The 9882-nt window shown below is 30.4% G+C and overlaps 1 long non-coding RNA gene across 1 annotated transcript; it reads left to right on the top strand.

Moving 5' to 3' along the window:
- The first annotated feature begins 38 nt into the window (after window positions 1-38).
- LOC129224410 (uncharacterized) lies at window positions 39-9101 on the top strand. Its single transcript, XR_008580688.1, has 3 exons — window positions 39-186; window positions 3043-3143; window positions 7065-9101. It is a non-coding gene; the product is annotated as an uncharacterized LOC129224410 (long non-coding RNA).
- The last annotated feature ends 781 nt before the right edge of the window (window positions 9102-9882 follow it).

Below are 9882 nucleotides of genomic sequence, written 5' to 3' on the forward strand. Positions count from 1 at the left end.
AAAACTCGCGAGCTTCGAACTCTTTTCTTATTGCGCATGCTACGCGTCGCTCAAGAGCGTGAACAAGTGTCGACAATGTTCATACGCTTTCGGCGCGTTTGTCTTGCGGAGCGGGGAGCGATCGAAATGGCTGATGTGTTCGTCAAGAAAAAACTAGAAGATTGGAGTTTTCATCGAACTTTGAAAGTAAGTTTTACTTTTATTATCATAGTAAGGATAATAAATGAAGGGTTGTATCTAAATTACCCAAAAATTACTTGCCTAAATTGCTCGATAGCACATTAAAACATCCGACTGTGCTCGGAACATATTTTTAAACATTATATTTTATGTGGATATATATGTTTTCAAACTGTGAAAGAAAGTTCATAACGAGCTTCGTAACCTTTATTATCGTAGTAAGGATAATAATTGAAGGGTTGTATCTAAATTACCCAAAAATTACTTGCCTAAATTGCTCGATAGAACATTCAACATCCGACTGTTCTCGGAACATTTTTTAAACGTTATATTTTATGTGGATATGTTTTCAAACTGTGAAAGGAAAGTTCATAACGAGTTTCGTAAATTTTATTATTTATATTTTACTCTTCAAATTTGAAAAAAAAAAAAAAAAAAAGCGAAAGCAACATCTTGCACAAACAGCTATGGAAGAAATTAGGTTCTCATCAAGCATAAATCGTTGCATGGGATGCAGTTCGATAAAGGTCCCGTCGATTTTCCGTTGGCGAAAGGATCAGTTCCCGCGCCAGGTTCAATGTTTTCATTGCGATACAATGCCATATATGGTATCCATGCGGTGTTTTCCTCATCGCCAAGTGGATAGAAGTTGCATTTACATAAAAGCCGAGATGTTTTTCACCTCCTGTGAAAAAGATCTTCATTTTTTGAATGATGCATTATGTAATTTACAAAAAAACCTTTCACTGCGTCTATAAGTTATGAAATGCACAGTAAGCAATAATTTATAAATAGTACTGCATCACATACGGTGAGCCATAACAGTCATTCTACGGTGAGCAATAACTATTTTACAATCACATATTTATATTATCTTTGTGTTTCATAATTTTGAAGTGCACAGTGAGCAAAAACTTTTTTACAACAGAATATTACAACTCTAATTACAAAATGTACGGGGAAAAACATTTTTTCAATTCTATATTACATACGGTGAGCAATAACTACAGTCGGACCTCCATATATCGAACTTCCACATATCGAAATTTTCTATGTATCGAAATCCCAGCAAATTTCTATGTTCATTACATAGAAAGTTGTTTCTATATATCGAAAAAATCTCTATATATTAGAGATGTACCGAGTAGCACTTTGGCCGAGTACCGAGTACTCGGCTTTTTATTACTCGGCCGAGTTACCGAGTACTTGGCCTTTCACTACTCAGCCGAGTTCCAAGTACCAATTATGTTTTAAGAAGAACTACCGACACACATGTGATGAATTTTGAACTTATTGAAATAGTAGTATAAACCTCCTTGTCCATATAATAGTTTTTAAAACTAAATTCCCGCTGAAATTTAATTACGCATTATATATACAATTTTGTTTGTGTCAAAAATTTTACAAAAAAATAATTTTTTAAATTAAAAATAAATAAATAAAAGGTATGATTAATCAAGTTGGAATTAAAACAAAGTACAGTAAAATCCCTCTAATGCGGACACTAACAGGACAAATTTTTTGTCCGCAATAGAGAGGTGTCAGCAGGACAGGGGTTAAATAATGTTATTTGCATTGGAACTGGGGAATTAAAAATTGTCTGCATAAGAGGGGTGTCCGCCTTTGAGGGGTGTCCGTTAGGAGGGGTTTCACTGTATACCAATCAATTATAGTTCTAATCTGCCAAACATAAATAATTTTTAAAAGCAGATAAAACAAATGTGCAGGAACACTCCAGACACATGTTTCTGCCCCCCCCCCCTGTTACAAGGAACGTCTTTTTCAGTGCATAACATGTGAGCTAAAGAATGTAAAGACATTCAACAAAAAAAATACGACTTTTGTTGGATGCCTTTAAATCTACAAGCCCCCATTTTGTGCATTGAAAAAGGAATTCCTTGTAATGCCAAAACACGTGTCTGCAGAGTTCCTGCACTGTACTTTTAAGGTTGTTTTATTTTTTAAGCAAAGGTATTTTCACATTTTTTATAACTAATTTTTGTTTGCAGCAAAAATCCATTTTTAATATAAAAATTCCATATTTTCTATACTTACATTTTTTGCGTAATTTTTAATAAATAAGTTTTATTAACTTTGCCGACATTAAAATAAAGATTTATTCCATTGAAGCATTACAAACTTCATTATTCTCAAAATTTAAATTTGACTTATAAATTTTAATTGTAAATGATTGCAGAATATAATGCTTGCTCTTTTTTTTATAAATTTTAGTATGTCTTGGACAATATTCAATTTTTTGCAACTACTTGGTATTGGCCGAGTATCTGATCAGAATTTGGCCGAGTACCGAGTACTCGGCAAATTGGCCGAGTACCGAGTAGTTACCGAGTACTCGGTACGTCTCTAAACCAAAGCTTATGAAGTCATGTAATTTCAGCATTAATTATGAAATAAAAATGGATTTGTGCTGAAAAGTAGAAAACAAAATGCAGTGTTAAATTGCACAAATTTGCAAATTTTTATAAATTAGTTTATTGCAAATATGCATTTTAATGTTATCTTTTTTCTTTTGTTATAATCGTGTTTACCTTTTTAAGATTAATTTACAATATTTTTTCTATGAAGTTAGCATTGAGTAAGAACACTATAAAAAATTAACTCTTTCCAAACCAAAATATTATTTTAAAACATATAATAGAAATAAAACTATTACTATTTCGATTGTTAAGAATATTGGACCAACACATTTTTTCATGATTTATCTAGTCCTCTTTTTTTTTTTTAAATCCCCGGAGAGAACGGATGTCATGCATCTCTCCTGGCAACTTTTGTACCTACTTTTCTTGCATATGTACTTCATTTTGCATTCAATTTTTTAATTTCTTAAATTTTCTTTTTTAGCGAACCTTTCGAGAGATATGGTATCTCCAACATTATCACATTGCTGAAGGTTGTAAAGGCCAAAAATAACAAAGATATTTATTTAATATTTGATTTTATGGGTAAATATAGGTTTTTATAAGTTGATTGTATCTCAAGATTCATGTTTAATCAGGGTTTGTTGATTTAAATCAGCTTGATTTAAATAGTGATTAAAAATCATGATCTAAATCAAGTGATTTTTTTTTTTAAATTGATTTAAATCAATTGATTTGTATTAAGTGATTTTTTTAACAAAATCAGTAATTAAAATCAGTTGATTTTACTTTTATAAATTAATTTTGCATTTTTAAAATGTATTGCTCTAAATTTAACTACACTGCATTATACTATCTTAACCTCAACAGGCAAAACTACATAGATCCCTCTTTCTGTGTGTGATGCAGATTTTCACTCTTGTAATATTGCTTTTACTCCAAAATTAGTTTAGAACAAAATAAAAATTTTGAGTTTTTCTTACACGCCATGACTAATATAGTTCAGAAAAGTAGTTGGTTAACATATTATTTTAGACTAAAAACGTACATGATAATGGAAACCTTATCTTTAAGCAAAGCATTAAACAAAATCACATCTTATCTAAGCATTATAACATATTTTTGAATCTTAAAATTAGAGACGTACCAAGTAGCACTTGGGCCGAGTAGCAGAGTACCCGGCCTTTCACTACTCGGCCGAGTACTCGGCTTTTCACTACTCGGCCGAGTTACCAAGTACCAATTATGTTCTAAGAAGAACCATCTACACGCATGTGATAAATTTTGAACTTAATGGAATAGTAGTATAGACCTCCTTGTCCATATAATAGTTTTTAAAACTAAATTCCTGCTGAAATTTAATTACGCATTACATAAACAGTTTTGTTTGTCTAAAATTTTACAAAAAAAATTATTTTTAAAATTAAAAATAAATAAAAGGTATGATTAATCAAGTTGGAATTAAGGCAAATTACAGTAAAATCCCTCTAATGTGGACACTAACTGGACAATTTTTTTTGTTCGCAATAGAGCGATGACCGCAGGACAGGGGTTTAAGAATGTTATTTGCATTGGAACTGGGGAATTAAAAATTGTCCGCATAAGAGTGGTGTCTGCTTTGAGGGGTGTACGTTAGGAGGGTTTTCACTGTATACGAATCAATTATAGTTCTAGACTGCCAAATATAAATAATTTTTAAAAGCAGATAAAACAAATGTGCAGGAGCACTGCAGACACGTGTTTCTGCCCCCCCCCCCCATTACAGGGAATGTCTTTTTCAGTGCATAACATGTGAGCTAAAGAATGTAAAGACATTCAACAAAAAAGTCCGAGTTTTGTCTTTAAATCCACGAGCTCCCATTTTGTGCATTGAAAAAAAGAATTCCTTGTAATGCCAAAACATGTGTCTGCAGTATTTCTGCACTGTACTTTCAACGTTGTTTCATTTCCTTTTATTTTTTAAGCAAAAATATTTTTATATTTCTTATAACTAATTTTTGGTTGAAGCAAAAATCCAATTTTAAAATAAAAATTCCATATTTTCTATATCATTATATATTACCATATTTTCTTTTTTGCATAATTTTTATTAAATAAGTTTTATTAACTTTGGAGACATTAAAATAAAGATTTATTCCATTGAAGCATTATAAACTTCATTATTCTCAAAATTTAAATTTGACTTATAAATTTTAATGGTAAATGATTGCAGAATATAATTCTTGCTCTTTTTTTATAAATTTTAGTATCTGTCTTGGACAATATTCAATTTTTTGCAACTACTCGGTATTGGCCGAGTATCTGATCAAAATTTGGCCGAGTACCGAGTACTCGGCAAATAGGCCGAGTACCGAGTAGTTTCCGAGTACTCGGTACGTCTCTACTATATATCGAAATTTTTTTCGAGATACTCGTAGGTTTTTCTCTGCTTTAGACTGTTGGTATCATGAAAAATGAAGCTTAGCGGAGAAAATTATGTTCACTAAAGGTTGCTACAAAACTTGAGGAATCTGGGGTTTAGGAGTGTGTAGTTCGGTCGTTGTTCCGTTCTGGAGTTCTTACATTCCCTCAAGTTTATTTCAAATCTTAGTTGTAACCAGTATCACTGTAAAATCAGTTTCAAGCTATCCCTTTTGTCTGTTGAGTATCATTCCTAGTCTTTTTAGCTTCAGTAAAAATCATTCAAGTTAAGTAGATTGATTTTTTACTTTTCACTCGATTCCATTGTCAAAACGAAAATCCCCTAATGTTACAGATCAAGTTGATTTGCCGAAGAATGAAGATGTATGAAGGCGCAAAAATGTAATTTCTGCAAAATTAATATTTTTATTGTTATCTTTCATTTAATGCCCGTTTAAATTATAAATTGGGTTTCATGCACGTTTTAATGATTTAGAAGTTTTTTATGTTAAAATAAGATCGTTTCTATATATCGAATTTTTTCCCGGCAATTTGCTACTTCGATATATGGAGGTCCGACTGTATATTACGATCACGTATTTACAATAACTTTGTGCAACATAATTACGAATTGCACGGTGAACAAAACCTTTTTCCAACACTATGTTGCATACGGTGAGCAATACGTTACATATAACGGTGAGCAATATTTTGCATACTACGGTTAGCAATAACTTGAATTGCAACTATTGTCAGAATACGCAGATTCAGTGGCACAGAATCTCGTGTTACAATTTCACGTCCGGGAAAGTTTGAATTCAGGCCTTTAAAAAGCATGAAATGAAAATTTTAAAAATCGCCTACTGAAAAAAACTTTAAATGAAACTAAAATAAAAAATTTAAAAAAAACCCGACTAAAAAAAACCTTAAATAAAACTAAAATAAAGAACTAAAAATACCCGACTAAAAAATGTTTAAAATAAAATATTTATCGACTTTTGAGGTTTCTGATAAATTGCCTTATAAATAATAGAAGTAATATATCCAAGCGTCGTCGTGTCGGGGGACCAATATGAAAATAAAATATGAAAGAATGAAAAATAATAAAGTAATGAACAGAATGCAGCTAATAATGATAAAGTAGCTATGATATCTAAATACAAGAGTTTGCTCAGCGGTCTATATAACCTACATACCAATATGAAAATAAAATATGAAAGAATGAAAAGTAATAAAGTAAATAACAGAATGCAACTAATAATAATAAACATCAGTTTTTACTTGCAGACAAACATAAAGCAAATTACCCATTTACTATATTATTTTATTTATTTATTTTTTTGCTTTTTTTGAAATGGTTTATTTATTTTAAATTAAATTGATAATTATACTTAATATATAAATAAATTTACTATGTTAAATGGAAATGCATTTACACTTCATAAAATAGTTCAAAAATTTTCTATTTTAAACTTGATGCATCTTTAATCCAAATCGATGCTCTTCTTCGAAGACATTTGGCATTTTTTCATAGGAAAAGCACAACCCAATTAAGTCTTCTTTTTTTTTTTTTTTGTGAAACTTGCTTTTCATAACAAAATTTAAGAGTTGGGGAATGTATGCGCTCAGATTTGATTTCCATATCTTATGCATGCGATAGGAAAATATTAAAAGAGTGGACACTTTTATTTTTGAATTTTCTTACTCATTTTAGGAGAAAGGTCTGGACCCCCGTGGCTATGTCACTGGTGTTCTAACAAATATAGTTGATCATATCAACAAAATATATTTGAAAGTGAAACATAATTATTTTTCGCTAAGTAATAATTCTGTTAAACAATGTTGCAATTTTAAAAATTATGCAACATTCGATATCAGGTAAACAATGCAATGCTGAGACGCCTGTCGCATATCTATAAGATGACAGATAATTATTATTGCAGAAAGATTTTTTAAAATCTTTTTCTGCACCTATCTGCCCGATTTTAAGTAGAAAAATACAGTTCAATATCGTTGAGTTTTATCATTTTCAGTTAAACGCTTTTCGTAATATTCAATATTTTTTTTTGCATATGTTTTTTTATTGATGAGTTTTCTATTCCTCAGGTATATGAATTACATTTTCGCAAAGAAGACATTCTTCATGAAGCAGAATTCTTCGATGAAAAGTCGATGAGACTTCTAAAGAGTGAAATATTTGGTATGTCCCACAGTGACTCAAATGCTGCATCCAGTGCTTTCACATTTATGATCCAAAGTTTATTGTCTCCGTACAAAGATGTGGCACATATTTTGCCAGTGCGTAGCATAGATGCTGACGATTTCCATTCATATATAAAAAAAATCTTGATTGGTTTAGCTGCCATAGGGTTTAATGTCATATCAGTAGCCACTGACAATAATGCTATTAATAAAAAGGCCGTTAATATGTTTGCCTCTCCCCTTGAGTCGCGGGTTAGGTATGATTATCCTGGAAGTCCAGGAAAATATTTCTATTTTTCTTTTGATTCCGTTCATTTGATTCCGTTCATATTTTTACAGACTACATTCAGATTCTTTGCAAGTGGTGGTCAATAATGAATGTGAAAACTTTGTATAAGGGTGAGCATAAAAGGGATGAGTTCCAAACGCCTCTCACACCAAATACTGACACAGCTCAGTATAAGTTCTTAACTAACTTTATTAATTGGTTAGACAAATGGGAGGAAATGAATTGTACAACTGGTGGATTAACAAAGCAAACCCATCTAGCCATAAGCCATACTACAAAAGCTATGCTTGCTCTTGCCGAGTACTGTTTTAAAACTTTAAATTTCGATTATTTTTTACCAGGGAAAATACAGACTCATTAGAAGACAGATTTGGGTCTTACCGTACATTGGCAGGGTCAAATTACAATGTCAGTATACGTCAAATTTATGACACTGAAACAAAATTGAGAATGCAAACAATTTTACCCCTTGTGTTAAAATTGAAAAGTTGTGGAGAATTGTTACTAAGTTTTTTTCAGGACAAACATTGGGATGAAGATGAAGATAGCTCAGATTCATATCCTTTTTTTAATGGTTTTCTAATCACTCCGGAAGAAATGGTAAGTACTCAATCGAGTTTGCCAATTTTAACATACATTAGTGGATATGCAGCTCATAAAGTTCTATTGAAACTAAAGTGTGAACAATGTCGATCAACTTTATGCATTGATAAGCCCCTTGACACAGATGTAAACAATGATTGGATATCAAAATTAGACAGCGGAGGGTTGAAATACCCACATCCCGAAGTTGTTTGTGTTTCTCAATTCACATATGTAGTTGTAAACAAATTGTTGTCAACACATTTTGAATCAAATTTTATCAGTTGTCAAAATCACAGAAAGGTTGTAAAATATTTAACTCTTGATGTACTGGATGAAAATGATATTTCTCTAGGTATCGATGAATGTGAGAGTCATGATTCTCTGTTTCTTGTAAAACAAATTGTATGGGTTTTCATTAATATATTTTTGAACAACTTTTGCAAAAAACAAAATGATTCTCTTCAAAAAATGAAAAAAGATCAAAAAGAAAAAAATACACTGAAAAAATTTAAGAAAGATGCACGTAAATTGTCCACACTAAATAAATAAGCAATTTTATATTGTTTCTATGAGTTATCTTTTAAAATGTAAAAGTTTGACTGAATTATCCTAAACTATTTTTAAATTACAACCTAGGGAATAGGTGGAAACACTATGATGTACCTTGCCGATTATTGTCAAGGTTGCCACGCCACAGGGAAACCTGAAGAAACAGGGAAAACATAGGGAATTCAAATATATGTATATATATATATATATAAAGAACTGACCATCCAGCGAATTTCAAAAATTTCCTCAAAAACCTGGAAAATACAGGGAATTTTTTTCTTCTTAAATTGAAGTTGCGAAAATCAATTTCCTAATATATAAACCGCCAAAAAACAAATAAATTACTAGTAATAATTATAATGATAATATTAATAAAGTAAAATAAAAAATGGCAATTTTGCTTAAGTTTTTATTTTCAAGTTAAATATTAAAATATTCATCATAAAAATAGATTCTTGAATTTCATGATAATTTTGAGTGTATGAAATTAGTCGTCAATAATCTTTATTCTGGGTCACTTACACACTTTTAGGTCCATGTAATGAATGGTCAAAAGAAGTTTTTTTTTGAGTAAAAGTTGAATATATTCAATCACCATGCTATTATTTCAGTTATTATGAATTCTTATTTATTTTCCCTTACTTATTTAGAATTTTTTTTAAAAACCTGTGGTGAAATTATCAAGATATTTATGTTCTTTTTCAAATATCAGTGTCCGCTTGTTTATAATGTTTCATTTTCATGCAGGGAAATCATAGGGAATTTTTCTTGCAAAATTGATTAGCAACCCTGATTGTGAAAGTGTGCAGAATTTTAATTTCTAATTAGTTATGGACAATGAAGTTTCTTAATGTATTGTACAAAGAGAAATGAACATCTTCTTAAACCCTTAAAAAAAAAAAAACTGAATTTTTCTATTTTATTTAATAATTTTAAGTTTTATCAATTAAAATTTAATTATTATTAATCATTATTGATGCTGTATATAAAAAAGAAAAGAGTCAATTAAATTAAACCGTGCTTTATGAGTGTAAAATAGTAGACCACCACCTCTGCATATGTAGTGTGAACTGTTAGTACTTGATTCTTAATTTTTCATGTTTTTGATTGTGAGTTCCTAATAGCTAAATAATTTGAGTGTTAGCTCTTGTTTGACCTCATGTGTAACATAAATGGTAATAGGTGTTTTTTATGTGATGTATGTGTTATCATGTGCAAATAAAAGTTACTGTGCTTAAAATATTGTCTTTATTTGAGTATCACATTCATAAGCTAGTTGAAAGCATAACATATGCTAAG

Source organism: Uloborus diversus, chromosome 6 (genome assembly GCF_026930045.1).
Source record: "Uloborus diversus isolate 005 chromosome 6, Udiv.v.3.1, whole genome shotgun sequence".
Classification (NCBI taxonomy): Eukaryota; Metazoa; Arthropoda; class Arachnida; order Araneae; family Uloboridae; genus Uloborus; species Uloborus diversus.